Source organism: Tupaia chinensis, unplaced genomic scaffold (assembly GCF_000334495.1).
Source record: "Tupaia chinensis unplaced genomic scaffold, TupChi_1.0 Scaffold000064_1, whole genome shotgun sequence".
NCBI classification, from domain to species: Eukaryota; Metazoa; Chordata; class Mammalia; order Scandentia; family Tupaiidae; genus Tupaia; species Tupaia belangeri.
In genome coordinates this window covers 50,521-66,649 of record NW_006159522.1, presented here as the reverse complement: position 1 = coordinate 66,649, position 16,129 = coordinate 50,521, and the positions used below count along the sequence as shown (strand labels likewise).

The following is a 16,129-nucleotide window of genomic DNA, read 5'->3' as shown; positions in this document are numbered from 1 at the left end:
AGCAGTCCTGCTGAGGGATCGGCACCTGCTAAAGTCAGTGTAGCTGGAAAAGAATCAGAAAGTGACAGAGTATTAGAGGAACTGAAATCAAATAGTTTAAGTTATTGCAAATGCTTCAGCTTTACTTTAAATGAGATGGAGAATCGCTGAGGAGTTTTGAGCAGAGTGGCATAATTTGATTTGATGTTTTAAAAGGATCTGTTTGCAGTATCATAAAAATATCAATTCTTTCCCTTTTTAAAATAATATAATAATAATAAAACTTCCATCAAATTATTATTTTTTTTACTTAGCGTTAGGCCTTTATTGAATATAAAATTCAACTGATCAAGAAAATACTAAAAAAAGAATAATAGTGTTGAAGGATTTTATATGAAATAAAATAAAATGAAGGATACTAGTTAATCTTGTATTTGGAAAAGTGGTAATTAAGGAGAGACAATCAAGTATTCTGCTTTTCTTATACAATGCACTATGAGGGAAAACAGTACTTTAGGAGTGAGCAGAGGTGTGGGAAAGTTTGAAAGTTATGGAATTATTTAAGCTAGTGTAGAAAGAATGATAGGATATGACCATTTTCTTTTTTTAAAAAAATATTTAATTTAAAAAATGTATTGTTATTATTACTTTTTATTTGACCAGAGAGGAAGAGGGATAGTGAGAAAACAAGCCACCAGGTTCAGGACTCAAACTGCAGTCAGCCATGTGGTAGTCCAGTGGCTTAATCACCATGCCACTGGCTGGACCCAGATATCACCATTTTCAAATTTCTAATGAATTAATGGATATAGGCAATCATCAATGGTTGGTACAAATCTCAAAAAGAGAATCATCCAAAATTTATATAAGTATTGATGGAAATGCATTATATAACCCATTACGTAATCTGGAAGATAAACACATGGAATTCTGAATTTGATCAAGTTTCTAGATTAACTGACCAATTTACAGGAAATAAGGGGCAGAGAAACAATACCACACAGGCCATTGGCAAAATGTAAACTCTGGTAAACTACAGCATTAGCCACCTATGATCTTCCACAGAAAAACTAAAAGAGGGAGGATGGCAGGGGGAGAGAAGATGGGAGAAGAGGGCTCTATAGTATAGATGAAAAGAGATTTAAGAGATGTATTGACCAATCATAATGTATAGACCTTATTTAGATCCCAATTAAAAACAATGGAAAATAATATAAAACTGTTGAGGAAAAGTGAAACCTGATTAAATATTTTATGACATTAAATACTTTTTAAAGCTATAATAACTATATTGTAAATATGTTTGAAAAAAATCCCTTCTAGAGATGAATACTAAAATACTAAAAAATAAAGTGATGTCATTAATTTGCTTCAGAATGATGTGGGAACAAGGTTGTGGAATGCACTGAAAAAAGATTGCCCATGTATTGATAATTGTTGAAGACAGCTAATAAAAATAAGTCCAAAATAGGTGGCATGGAGGTGTTGGATTCCCATGTGGCTGACTGTGGTTCAAGTCTTGGACCTGTTTCCCTGATTACTTGTTTTCTCTGTCTCTTTGTCCCTGGTGAATGCACACACCCTATAGCAAATTTAAAAATAATGATAATAGTAAATAAGGGTAAATAAATAATTCTTAAAAAAATGTTCAAAACAAACCAAAATCCACAAAGAACATTCTGGAACTTGTTCTGAGAAAAGACTTGGAGGAACAAGAAGGATTACAATAGAAACAAGGTGATCAGTTAAACGATCACTGTAATAATCCAAGAGATAGTTGGTTGTGGTTTGGACCAGAGATGTTAACAGTGGAGGTCATGAAAAATGTTCAGATTCTGATATAATTTGAAGGGTGAACTCACAAAGTTTGTTAGGTTATATATAGAATGTGAGATACGGAATGTGAGAGAAAAGTAAAGTCAAGTATGACTCCATGGCTTTTTAATCGAGCATCTTATAAAGTTACCATTAATTTTTTTTTCTTTGGAGAGGTTTTTGCTAGAGGGCGCATACGCTCGCTAAAGAGTCAGAGACAGAGAGACAGAAAGTGAGAAATCACCCCCTAGGCGGGATGACCATGCCACAATCCCTTCTTCTCCATTCTACTCTTGGAATCTTGGGCCCTTATGCACACACGTGTGGTGTGAGTATAAGCCACTGGGTCCGGGACTCGAACCATGGTCAACTACATGGGAGTTCAGTGACATAGCCTTTATGCTAACTGCCAGTCCCTAAAGTTGCCATTAACTGAGATGGGGAAAACTTCAAAAACCAAGTTTAGGAAAGATAGACTTCATTTTGGACATATTAAATTTTATATGTGTCTTAGACAACCAAGTAAAGATGTTAATTAGTTGAATATATGAGGCAGAGAAAAGGTTAAGGATGAAGATTAAAATTAGAAAGTTACTAGTATATAGTGGAACTTCAGGCATGTGATGGTCAAGATCTCTGAAGAAGTTACTATAAATAGGAAAAGAGGACTAGCTCCATGTGAAGAATGTCAATATTCAGCTATTTGGGAGATGATGCATGTTTTGGCTATTGGAGCCACTATAATAGAAATCTTTAGACTGTGTAATTTATAAACAATAGAAATGCATTTCTCATAGTTCTGAAGATTGGGAAATCCAAGATCAAAGTGTCAGTAGATTCCCTCTGTGATGAGGACTCTGCCTCAAGGATGACAACTATTGCTATATCCTCACATGGTGAAGGGGACTGGGGCTCCTTGACCTCTTTTATAAGAGCCTTAATCCCATTCATGAGGGCTCCACCCTCACAACCTAGTCACCTCCAGAGACCCCCTTATTTCATACTATCATCTTGGGGTTTAGGTTTCAACATAAAAATTTTGGGGTAAGGTGTACATTCAGACTATAGCAAGGAGGCAACAACAAAAAAATTCTGAAGTAGTTACCAGTGAACTAGGAGAAGAGGCAAAAAAATATGGTATCCTGGAAGCCATGTGAGGAAGACAGTGATCTGTGTCACATGTTACTAAACAGTCTAATAAAATGAAAGTTGAGAATGGATCATTGACTTTAACAACATGAAGATGAGCAGTGGGTGGAGTGGTGAATATTAAAGCCTAATAGCTCAAGAGAAAATCAGAAAAATTGGTGACAGCAAGGATAAATAACTACTGTTTTTTGAGGAAATTTGCCAAACAAGAAAAAAAGGGTCTAGTAGTTACATAGTGAAGTAGGATGAAGCAAAAGTCTTGTTTCTGCAGATAAGAGAAAAAGCAGGTTTGTTGGTTAATGAACAAAACTAGAATAAAGGAAAATAATTGAGATTATAGAGGAGGAATTGCTGAGTCAATGGTGAGTAGGTAAGAAGGGATTTAGTATACAAATAGAGAAGTTTCTTTTTTCTAGGAGCATGAAGGAGTTCACTCATGGTTAATGAGAGCTGCAGTTACAGGTAGGTAGATGAATGTAGTGGTGGAAGTTCACTGTTATCTCTGGTTACTTCTGCTTTCCCAGTAAAATAAAAAGCAAAATTATCTCTTGAGAATGAGACTGACGAAGAGTTGGAGATTTTAGGAGAGAGGCAAAGCTATGTAATTGTTGTTTAGAAAGGAAATGCAGTATGATTTCTAGACAGCATTAAGGACATATTTCAAGCTAGAGATCATGAATGTTAATGAGGGCAGTCTACATGTTTATTTTGTTTTCCTTCAACTTTGTGCATGTGAAAGGAAGGAAGGAATGGGTAGAGAGTTGAACAGAACCAGGATTGTGTTTTATCCAAGTGCAAGGAAGGAAACAAGAGCAAGGAAGTTAAGGGTATATGCAAGGAGTGATTATGACTGGCCATGGACTTTAAACTGGATAAAGATAGAAGTGAGGATGTGAGTGGGGCAAGGGACAAGGAAAAGATGTTAAAATTTTGTGGGTTAAAGTGCTGGAATTCTTTAGATCACTAGTAGTGGAATTTGGGGAAAAGAATATCTACCTTTTTTTTTTGGTTTGTTTTTGAGATATTTTTGCTGTAGGGTGCATGCATGTGCTGGAGACAGAGAGAGACACAGCAAGAAATGATCCTCTGAGAGGATGGTCACAGCACAATCCCTTCTCCTCCATTCTCCTTTCGAGTTTTTGGGTATTCACACACTCACACCTGGTGTGAGTTTTAAGGTACTGAGCCTGGGACTTGAACTGTCACCTATGTGGGAGTCCAACAATGGAACAATTATGCCATCTACTGGTCCCAAGAATATCTACCTTTAGAGAGGGCTGCATAGGAGAGGGCTGTAGGGTTAAGTTTAAAAGCTGGAAACAAAAAGAATATTCAGAGAATGTAATTTTGCTGATGACTACCTGTGTCTCAAGGGCATAGTGGAAAGAAAAGATTTCAGGAGTTGAGAGGATAAAAAATGGGATCAGAAAAGGGTATGTTCAGAATCTTAGGAGAATTAGAATCTCTAGAATGAGAGTTGACTTTGGCCTTTTGTAGCAACTAAAACCAAAAGGCATAAAGGGTATAATGAGATTACTCTTGATGAAAGTCTATGATAAAAGCTTTAAATTCAGAATTGAAGCTATAATTAAACAAATTTGCAACCTCAGTGCAGATTCAAGGACAAGCTTGGGCTTAGATTAGTCATGAGTGAAATGCCTGTTGGCAAAATGTCTGCCTTTTAAAGGGCATAGGGTGGTATATGAGGTTATGAGTGCTTCTGAAGACCTTGAAGATAATCAAGGCTTATTATTCATTACCTTTAATTGACATTATACAGAAATTATTGCTCCTATCTCAAAGATTTCCATTATCATAAGAGGATCTTTCTCAAAAGCCTGACTTAGTTTCTGTCCTCTTGCTTGACAGGAGTTTGAATAATAGTGGTATCTTTTTTACTTATAGACATTTTATTTATTATTACATTCATACAAAATTAACACTTGAGATTCAATTTTTAGAAATCCCTAAAGGTCAAAGCAGTCATAACTGTCTGAACATGAGTTCAGAATAAAGAGAGGGTGGTAGTTCTGGTGGTGGACTTCAAACCTAAAAAGTAGACATAATTGTTTACAGGCACATGAGAACCTGTAATGACTTCCCCCGTGCTGCCTAAATTTATCAACATGTGATACAGGAAAAAAACCAGTGAGCAGGAATATTTTTGTTTAATCTATGTTTTAGCCAACCTACTTGTCTTCTACCTATAAGACTCTACCTGTATGCCTCCTCTTCTCAGTTATAGCAAAAGCTCAGGACTATCTTACTGAATGCTAAATATTGAGAGGTTAACAATTGTCTGGTTGGAGAGAACCATGGCATTGACTGGCTGGGAGAGGTGCATGTAACTGCACTATGGTGTAAATAGAAATGAGGGAGTGGCCAGAAGAGGTTTCTATGATGGAGTAGTGTAGATTACTTGTTATGTGATTGGAGTGTTTGTGTAGTCTAAAAATTCATGTTTGCTGGTGTAATGTTTATATATGCTTATTGAATATTTTGATTTAATGCAATATTGGGAACTTCATTATTTAATGTGCAGGTTGTTTTTTGGGTTTCTGCTGTGACAGTATGCAAAACATGCTTCAGCACAACATGTTATAGAGAGAATAAAACTAAAGTCTCTTAATACCTATCTCATAGTTATGATGTAAGAACAAATTAAATAAATATGCAAGGTGCATAGCCCAATGTTTGGTTCAAGTTACACTTTTTTTTTTGTCTTAAAAGTGTTTTGGAAGTTATTTAGGTGTGTTTGAAATGTCTTACAGAAATAAAGTAATGACTTCCGATTGATTTCAAAGAACCCTGTTAGCTATTTTGATAAGCTCTTTAATGTCATACTATTTGTATGCATTTTTAAAAATTGGTAGGTCTTTTTCTCCAGCTTCACCAGCTCATTTTTTCAGACCTCTACTTAAATGTCCCCTCTTCAAGGGAAGCCTTTGTTTTGTAAAAGATCCTGATAGGATCCTGTGTTTCTGTCTACTACTTACCACAGTTATACTTTTTTTCCCCTGTAATTTTTGAATATCCTTATTCTACAGTAGGATATAAGTTCTTCAAGGACAGGGGTCATGTTTATCTTTGCTCATACTCCTTACCCAGCACCCAGCATACTTTCTGATAGCAGCCAGCACTCAATAGTTATCAAATAATAACCTTCAGTTTTAATAAAAATTGTTTGGAATTTATACTCATTGGGCATATCTTTATGATTCTACAGATATTTGACAGGAAATTATTTTTAGTGTCATTATAAATTTTTAGAAATTATGCATTAACATCCTGTTTGCTGTAACTGGAATATAGATATGTGTGTGAGAAAGAGTCTTCAAAAAGTTCAAGGAAAATACGTATTCTGAAAAAACTATGCATGGATTTTTAAAAATGTTTTGCACCAAAACCCCCCAAAAATCCCCCCAAAATAAAAAAACTAGCACTTGAATTTTACTTTTCAGACTCTTACATGTCTATTGTAGCATCTTCTTAAGTTAATGTGGACATTGCAACCTGTAGAGTATTAAATATTTCAAATAACGTTTACTGCCTTATTTCTGCAGTTTGTACACACTCATTCTCAAAGATGTATCACCAGAAAACTTTATTTCTTAGATAAAACAAGATGCGATTGTCTGTTACAGGCTCCAGCACAGAGTAAAATAGTTGTGTTTTAGGAAGATGATATTTACATCAGCTTCAGCTATAAATAAGGTACTTTCATGTGAAGGGTAGTTTGGAGTGTTTATTCGAAGTGTTCCTTTTAGCTCTAAAATGTAGGCTGTGGTGGTGGCAAACGGGGAACCAGAGAATTGAGAACAAAGCAGGTCATATTATCTTGTTTTTCAGTATGTTGTATACTTTTTTACTTTCAGTTGCAGAACAGGGAAGAAGTATTCCTGCTTTTCAAAACTGATCAAACTGACTTGACAGTACTCCCTCTTATTTGTGGTGGTGTAAGTTACATAAACCTTAGATTAATCATCTGCACAATGAGGACAGTATTAATTTATTTTCAGAGATGTTCTATGGATTAAAAAGATCTGGTATATCAGGACCAACAGACAGCTTAATGGTTACATTGCTAGACTCCCATGTAGTCGACCGTGGTTCGAGTCTCAGACCTGGGGGCTTCAAACTCATGCCAGGCACATGTGTATGCATGCTCAAAATCCCAAGAGGAGAATGGAGGAGAAGGAATTGCAGTGTGGCCATCCCCCTTGGGGTTGATTTCTTGCTTTTTGTTTCTCTCTGTCTCCCTGGCAAGCAAATGCACCTTATAGCAAGAATTTCTCTATAGTCGACCGTGGTTCGAGTCTCAGACCTGGGGGCTTCAAACTCATGCCAGGCACATGTGTATGCATGCTCAAAATCCCAAGAGGAGAATGGAGGAGAAGGAATTGCAGTGTGGCCATCCCCCTTGGGGTTGATTTCTTGCTTTTTGTTTCTCTCTGTCTCCCTGGCAAGCAAATGCACCTTATAGCAAGAATTTCTCTAAAATAAATCTGGTGTATATAATGTGTCCAACATCTGACACATGATGAGCATACAAGTATTTCTTTCCTCTATTTATCATTTGGTGGTTTGGTTGAGAAAAAAATAGCAAAGTAGGATTTTATAGAGCTATATCCCTTTGACACTTCAGTCTAGGTCTGGCCTGCCTCCTTTTCTTTTTTCCTTCTTTTATTTTTCCCTCCCTCCCTTCCTTTCTTCTTCCTATATGAAAGGTAAAAGTTGTGGTTTGAGGGGCCAGCAAGTGGCATGGTGACTGAAGTGCTGGAGTACCCCATGATTGTCCATAGTTTGAGTCCTGGATATGGTGACTTGCTTTCTTATTTTGTTTCTCTCTCTCTGGTGAGAATACATGCCCTGTAGCAAATTTTAAAAATATAATAATGAAAAATGAACTTAAGTAATTCTTTTTTTTTTTTGGAGAGGTTTTCACTATAGGGCGCGTGCGCTCGCCAGACAGACAGAGAGAGACATAGAAACAGAAAGCGAGAAATCACCCCCCAGGGGGGATGGTCACGCTGCAATCCCTTCTCCTCCATTCTCCTCTTGGGATCTTGGGCACGCACACACACGCGCCCGGCGTGAGTTTTAAGCCACCGGGTCCGGGACGCGAACCGCGGTCGACTACGTGGGAGTCCAGCAACATAGCCATTACGCTAACTGCTGGTTCCCAACTTAAGTAATTCTTTACAAAGAAAAGTTATGGTCTGGATTGTCATGTGTAATTATGAGAAAGGTCATTAGGAAATGAGGAGAATGGAGACTACATACTTTTTTGACTAGTTGTGTTTAGAATACTCAGAAAACTGGGAAGTTGTGGTAATTTTATTGGGAAGAAAACATCCAGTAAATGCATTGACAATATAAAAGATTACTAAATTAAAGGTATTTATTATTTTTGACTGAATGATATACGTAGAAGTACTAATTCCAGAGTTTCTGCACTACAAAGGGGTCATGAAAAGATAGGGGTAAGATTGGTAGGAAAGCTAGAAATTGTATTCTTTTTTTGAAATTTTATTGTTTATTGGTTTATTTGAGAGTAAAGGGTAGTGAGGCTTTTTTTTTTTTAAAGAAAGCTTGTAATAGGAACTTCGAAAATGATCCACAAATATATTGTTCCAAAGCTAAAGAAAGTCTGTCCTCTTTAAATAGCATTTAATAAGCTATTTTAATAGCATTTAATAAGCTATTTTAATAGCATTTAATAAGTTAGTGCTACTATAAATGCTATTACATAAATAGCAGTTATAAAGTCAGTGCTACCATATTTACATAACCAAAAAGTTTTCTTTTTAAGTTTATTTATTTATCTATTTCTTCCATATAATAAAGAAAGAAAGAGAGTCCCAGCAGGGTCTTGACTCTGTAATCCACCCCATTCTCAGTTGGCCCTGATCAGGAGCCTGTGTGCATGAAGTATGCTCGGGGAGTGACCCCCATGTAGGTCCAGTCTTGTAACCACTGTGCCACCATCTGGCCCCAACTTTTTGACTTAATGTATCTCATAATTAGGTTCCATCTTATGGTATTGGTTAAATAACCTAGAAGTGAGAGATCACAAGGATAAATTAATAAGTCTATTCAGTTCGGCCTATAGCAATGCAAAATTTAGTTATTTAAGTGATTCATTTGTTCTGCTCCAAAGTTTTTGGTTCTTACCATGACATGTACCACAGTAGCTTTAACTGCCTACTGAGTATAACAAGATTAATGAAAGACCTTACAGAAAGGACAGAGTTTAAACTAATCAGTAGTCACAGGCCACAGACATGACCTGAGTTAAATTTTTATAGTTGGATTCAAATGCTGGGTCAACCCTATAATTCAATTATTTTATTCCAGTTCACAGACTTCTCAAATATTGTGAAGAATAAGACTAAAAACCAGACTAATTAGTTATACCAGTTAGAATTGGTAATTCATTTTATCTACCCTCAGCTGTGCCCTCATTCCTGTTAAACAAATTATATTTAATTTCTAAATATTTCATATTCCCCCAACACCCAAGCACTTCAACTATGCTTTTCTTTCTAACACTCTTCATTCTTACTGCATTAAAAAGATTGAGCACTATTATAATAACTCCTCTAATTTCCCTCCTCTCCAATAGAAAAAAAAAAGGCTCTTGTATTGTTTTTTCCTTTTTGTTAATCCTGATGCTTCTGCCTTCTTCTCTTCCCACCTTTAGAGGTTTTGCTTCCTCAGTCATGCCTGTATCATGAGTCTTTCTCCACCCTCTTGGCTTTCCCTCACAGACAGGCATGTTCCTTTCCTCAATTTTGTTATCATTTAATGTATTTGCCCTTTAGAATTTTAATTTAGAATTTTAGAAGATTCTAACAACACTTACTATAGCAATAGGTACCTTAAAAAGGTATCTTAAAAAGTATCTTCCCTTTTAAAAAGTTTTTGTTTATTGAAAGGAAGAGAGAGAGAAAGAGAGAGAGTACTCTTGATGGGGTCCTGATGCTAAGATATACTCTCAGTCTCAGCCAACCCCAGATCATGGGCACCCAAGTGCCTGATCTCCTTATGAGGTCTTGACATAAATCCTTCAATGTGAGTTAGTCTTGGAAAGCATTGGTTTTACTGCAGTGCTACTGTCTGGCCTTGGCATATGCACTTTTAGAAAGATTTTGTAAATTATCTATATGGCTGGAAGTATAATCTCTTCTTAGTAACTGAACATTAAGATTACTTTCTCGAGGTCAGCAGATAACATGGTGGTGAAAGTTATGTCATTAAGTAGGACAAACTAGATGTCTTTATTCTTGTTAGAACTGCCCTTTCTTATTTTTATATCTCTCTGGGTTTATGATTTTCTTCCTTAAAAATCATGCTCATTATTATTAATTTAAAAAATTCTTCTTCTGGGACCAGCAGTTGGCGTAATGGCTATGTTGCTGGACTCCCATGTAGTCGACTGGGGTTCGAGTCTTGGACCCGGTGGCTTAAACTCATGCTGGGTGCATGTGCGCGCGTGTCCAAGATCCCGAGAGGAGAATGGAGGAGAAGGGATTGTGATGTGGCCATCCCCCATGGGGGGGTGATTTCTCGCTTTCTGTCTCTCTGTTTCTCTCTGTTTTTCTGGCAAGTGCATGCACCCTATAGTAAAAACAAACAAACAAACAAACCAAAAAACCTCTCCAAAAAAATTCTTCTACTTTTTCTTTAATGCCAGAGAGTATATGTGCATGCAGAAGAGGGAAAAAGAAGGAGAAAGAAAAAGCACCCTCTAATGGGGCATAGGCATCCCACAATCCCTTCTTCATTTCTCCATCCTATCAGAATTTTGGGCATACATGCCCAATGTTATTTTCCAAGCCACAGAGGCTAAGATTCAAGCCATGGTTGGTCATTTGGGATCTGGCTCCCTTAACCACTGAGCTATGGGACTAGCCCCAATTCTTAAAATAAGAACAGAAATTTTTTTTTTTTTGGGAGAGATTTTCGCTATAGGGCACATGCGCTCGCCAGACAGACAGAGACATAGAGACCAAAAGCGAGAAATCATCCCCCATGGGGGATGGTCACGCCGCAATCCCTTCTCCTCCATTCTCCTCTTGGGATCCTGGGCACACACACACGCACCCGGTGTGAGTTTTAAGCCACTGGGTCCGGGACCCGAACCACGGTCGACTACGTGGGAGTTCAGCGACATAGCCATTACGCTAACTGCTGGTTCCCAAGAACAGAAATTTTGATCGTGGACAATGTGATCTAACTCCTAACTATATTCCTAGCCTCAATTCACATGAGGTTTCTCCTTGTTTTCTATACTTGGGCCACACTGATCTTTTTACGACTCTAATCCTTTTGCAACCCTATAATTTTAGTATTTCCTTCCTCCAAATGGCTTTTATATCTGCTGGGTTTTCGTTTCTTTGTTTGTTTGTTTTTGCTTAGACATTCTTTCCTTACTCTTTTGCCTGGTTGTTTTTTTATTTAGGTTTCTGATGTCAGTTTAATTATTATTTTTTTTCCCCTCAGTGAAGTTTTCTCTTACCTGTTGGGGAGGGCCAAATCCCCCACTTACAGACTCTCAACATATGGGCTTTATGTAATTTCACTGAGAAGCAGTTAACTGAGAGTCACTTCCATAAATGTTCAATTTGCTGAGGACAAATTTGGGAATAGACAATTTTCAGAAGATCATTTCATCTCCCTGGTCTAGGATGGTTCTCTGCAGCTGGCTTTCTGGCAGTGGCAGATACAGGCAGAAGCCTGTCTGAAGACAGCAAACTGCATTTAAGGAGAAACCTGTCATTTGCTTACACTGGAGTACTGGGTCATTGGGCTGTAGAGAAAGGCTTGGCATTTGAAATGTGAAAACATGAAATTGACATTCAGCCCAGATATGCAGTCAAATTCGAGGTTAAAGAGCTGTCACAATAGGATGCATCAATCCTTCTGTGAAATGAAGACCTCAGAACTTCTCAATATTTTAGTAAATTGGTTATTTGGTAAAATGATGATTTGGCAGACTACTTTTCATCAAATTGATTTTCTAGAAATTGGCTTTTGGCAAACTGAATTTCAGTGGATTGTCTGTTAGAGAAGTCAGTGCATCAGTCACTTGGAAAATTGATTTTTGGCAAATTGGTTTTCTGCAAATTGATTTTAGGTAATTTGGCATTCTTATAGTATCATGTACCTCACCTTGTAGCATTTTTATAGTTAATGTTTCCTGTTTGTTTTATCATTATTGGATTGGTGGTATTCTCCTCACTGGGGAGGAGTAATGTCTACTTCATTCACCATTGCATTCTCTAGTCCTTTTACAGTGTTTGGCTCATGGTTAGTACATAATAAATACTTATAGAATAGATTAAAAAATAACACATTGCTACAGATTGAAAGGGAATGAAAATGGGATTGACACAGTACTGAATGAAGCTTAATTACCAAATATCTATAGGATCTGATAGTGAGGTCGTTATTTAGGAATGTTGTGTACATATGAGATGGTACCATTTTAACCTTAGTATTATTAATACTAATAGCTAACTTTATATGTCACTTACTATGTGCCAGTTATTAACTCATTTAATTCTCACAACAATCCCATGGGGTGAATTATCACTGTTATCCTCATTTTACAAATGAAGCTGAGATACAAAAGGGATAAGGAACTTGCTCAAGGTCATGCAATTATTTAAACTCAAGCAGGCTGGCTCCAGCATCAGCCATATATTGCAGCTCTCTTGATTCAAGAAAAGTGGAATTTTCATCAAAATTAAGGGGTAGGGAGTGAGCGGTTTATAACCTTTAATTTCTATTAGAGTAGACATTATGGAGGAGGAAATAGGTTATGAAAAAGGAAAAGTGCTCTTGGTATAGACAATAATGTAAGCTAAGAATGCAATTTTGGAAGTGTCATGGAGGCTGCCAATGACAGTCTACAAAACGCCTGGAGATTTTAAGGTCCTTTATATCTCCATCAGCCTCCTAAAAAGCTTCTCCCACAAATATACTATGTATATAGAAACAGGGTACTTGTTTTGTAAGCACAACATCAACACAAAAGTCCTTCTATTTACATTGGAACTAACAACAGTGTCATTGCTCTGTTAAGTCAGCTTTATGACAAGTTTCCTAATATCTCCTTACCATATTGCTGTTTCAAACTCCTTCTATGTAGAAATTCTGCCAGTTCTCATAGGGTCACCTGGGTGGGAAGGAAAGCAAGAAAAGGGGGAGAAATACTTTTATCAGTGGTAACTATGGAGATGAAATACTTACGGAGGCTCTGTTAGCATATAGGAAGGTAGTACATACGTGACCTTACTGTGCAGAAAGATGAAGATTAAAAGAAAAATGAAAATTTATTGCTTTAACATAAGCCTTTGTATTTATCATGTGGTGGGAAGGGGTACTTTTGTGTGTGTGTGTGTGTGTGTGTGTGTGTGTGTATGTGTGTATTTATTTTAATTTTTACAACTTACAAATTAGGTATCATTCTTTCTCCCTTACAGATGAGACAGACTTTCCGCAAGACCATCTATCCAGTAAGTGATCTTATGAGTCTAACCAAGATCTGTCTTATTTTAAATTCCATGTAATTCTACTACACAATAGTACTCTTGTAGAATATTGCAATAATGATAGGGGCAATAATGATGGTGTTGAAAATTGGGTGTTTGTTCTCAAGCACGTATTGTACAGAATATGAAGGAAAGCCAAATTTATGCTAAGAATTGAATGTTGGTGATGAATGATACAAAGGAAAGAGTCAGATACCTGTGGTGAACAGAGTTTGTTTAACTAAATGGACTAATATTTTACCATAGCCATCTGTCAAAGCATAACAGCAATATATTGGCAACATAGGCATCTTTGGTTTGAAAATAGGACTGACTGAGAGGCTGTTTTAGAGAACACTCCATTGAATTTATTTCTAGAGATTTGGCATTTGTTTGAGAGGAACTCAATACACCAAATAAGAAATAATCTGGTGCCTTTTCCAAAAGTTTGTTTTCAATAAGCGGAAGCATTGAATATTGCTTAAAGAATATAATAACCAGAAACCAAAATTGAAAGGTTTAAAATAATTCAAGCAATCTTGTAGAAAACTTCATCCACAGTTCTTAACTGGCTTTATAGAGAATTGTTAATGTCATCAAATTCTGTAGGGGCAACAGGAATGGATTCATATACATCCGTTTATCACATTGCATCTGCTACTTTTTCTTGCTACCACCACCTATGGGAAATGCTGTTGCTAGGCTAAAAGTTACATATATATTATTACGCATATTCATTGTTAACATTTATTTTGAGTTAATACCCACTTTTCCCATATTGTGTTAAAAGCTAGGCTACCACAAAAAACCCCACGTACTCATCTTTAGATCTCTGTATTTCTTTATTCCATATAGAACTAAGGAAGGCATATATTGGGGCTCCAGATATTTTAGGGAGAATCTAATGCATACTTTACTAACAAATATTCTTGGAAATGAAGTTTTTGTTTTTCAGGGGGAGGTGGAATTTTGAAAGTTATCTTTTTTTTAGAGTTGTCCCTATTCCTTAGCCATTATATAAAAAACAACTCTCTGGGAACCAGCAGTTAGCATAATGGCTATGTCGTTGGACTCCCACGTAGTCGAACGCAGTTCGCGTCCTGGACCCGGTGGCTTAAAACTCATGCCGGACGCATGTGCGTGCGTGCCCAAGATCCCGAGAGGAGAATGGAGGAGAAGGGATTGTGGCATGACCATTCCCCCTGGGGGGTGATTTCTCGCTTTCTTTTTCTATGTCTCTGTCTGGCCCTATAGCGAAAACCTCTCCAAAAAAAAAAAAAAAGAAAATCTCTCAAATCTCTCAATAAATTTTCCTTTAGTCTCCAAACATGTGCACACAGTGACATAAATTTTTGACCGGAAATTTCTTGTGTGATGATATAAAAACTCTGACTTTGATTTTTTTTTGGGGTATTAATAGCAGTAAAAGTTGTACATTTACTTCTATTTCTGCATGAATAATGCCACTTTATTGATTGTGTGGTTTCATCTGTGAAGGAACTAATCTTGATTTTCCATTATCTATTTTCTATAACTTTCAAATAACATAGCCCAAGATGAGTTTATATGACAGATGAAATTACTTCCAAAGAAAGCAGTAATGAGGATATTAATTATTCCATAAGGTCTGATATACCATGGAATTATTTCAATAGAGAGCTGATTCAATTAAGGGAAATAAGGTGCTCCGAATATTTCTTTCTTCTAGCTTTTTTGAGTTGATAATAAAGTAATACTGCATTTTTTTAAAAGGTTAAGTAATACGTTTTTGGATGTGTTTGGTTAAAATATGACTCAGATTCAATAAATAATAGACAAAATTATTCTTTATGCAATTTTATTTGGTCAGAATATGGGTTAAAAGGTTGATTAGATTTTCCTTAATTATTTTTACACGTTAAGGTTAATTCTTTAGTTTTTCTGAGCTAACTAAGCCATACTTCTTTTGGGGAGCATTTTTCCAGTATGAATGAATAGGGCAGATTAATTAAATTTTATTCAAGACAAGACATAATGTTATCGGCAATGGCAGCAAGATCTAGGCTAACACTAATAGAGGAATATATTTGGATACAAATGAAATTAGCCTGTGTTGGACAATCAAGGTAAGAAGAATTCTCTCTTAATTTCCACTGCAAGATTTCTCCAAGTTTAGAATATGAATGCAGGATTCAATTGTGTAATTTTTCCATAATATATTAAATGATAACTATTTTGCCAGTATGGCTTAACCTTAATCAACATTTTTATAGTTGAATTATTATGTTAAGCTAATAAATTATCAGGTAAATCTTATTTTTTATGCTGCTTTCCTTTCAGCCTCTGAAGTTCTGTAGGTAGTTAACAATTCAGAGTTTAAAACATGCTTATCAAAATTGGTTATTATCCAGCTACTTTTCTAGATGAATCTTCCTTCATAAAAACATTCTCTTTTACTGTTGTGGATAATCAACAAAGAATCAGCAACTGGGGTGTTATAATAAAATGGTCTTAACCACTTGCTTTGGTTAGGCCTAGTTTAATGGTATTTGTTTTGGAGGAAATTTGCTTGGCACAATGACTGGCACGGAACAACTCAATGATTATTTGTTAGATGAATTGACAGACAAAGAGAAAGAGAAAAGAGAAAATGAAAAAAAGAGAAGAGA

The 16,129-nt window shown here is 36.3% G+C and overlaps 1 pseudogene; it reads right to left on the bottom strand.

The window, feature by feature from the left end:
* Nucleotides 1-12,432, bottom strand: part of LOC102498686 (zinc finger protein 622 pseudogene) — a 22,558-nt pseudogene extending 10,126 nt beyond the window's left edge.
* Nucleotides 12,433-16,129: the final 3,697 nt, after the last annotated feature.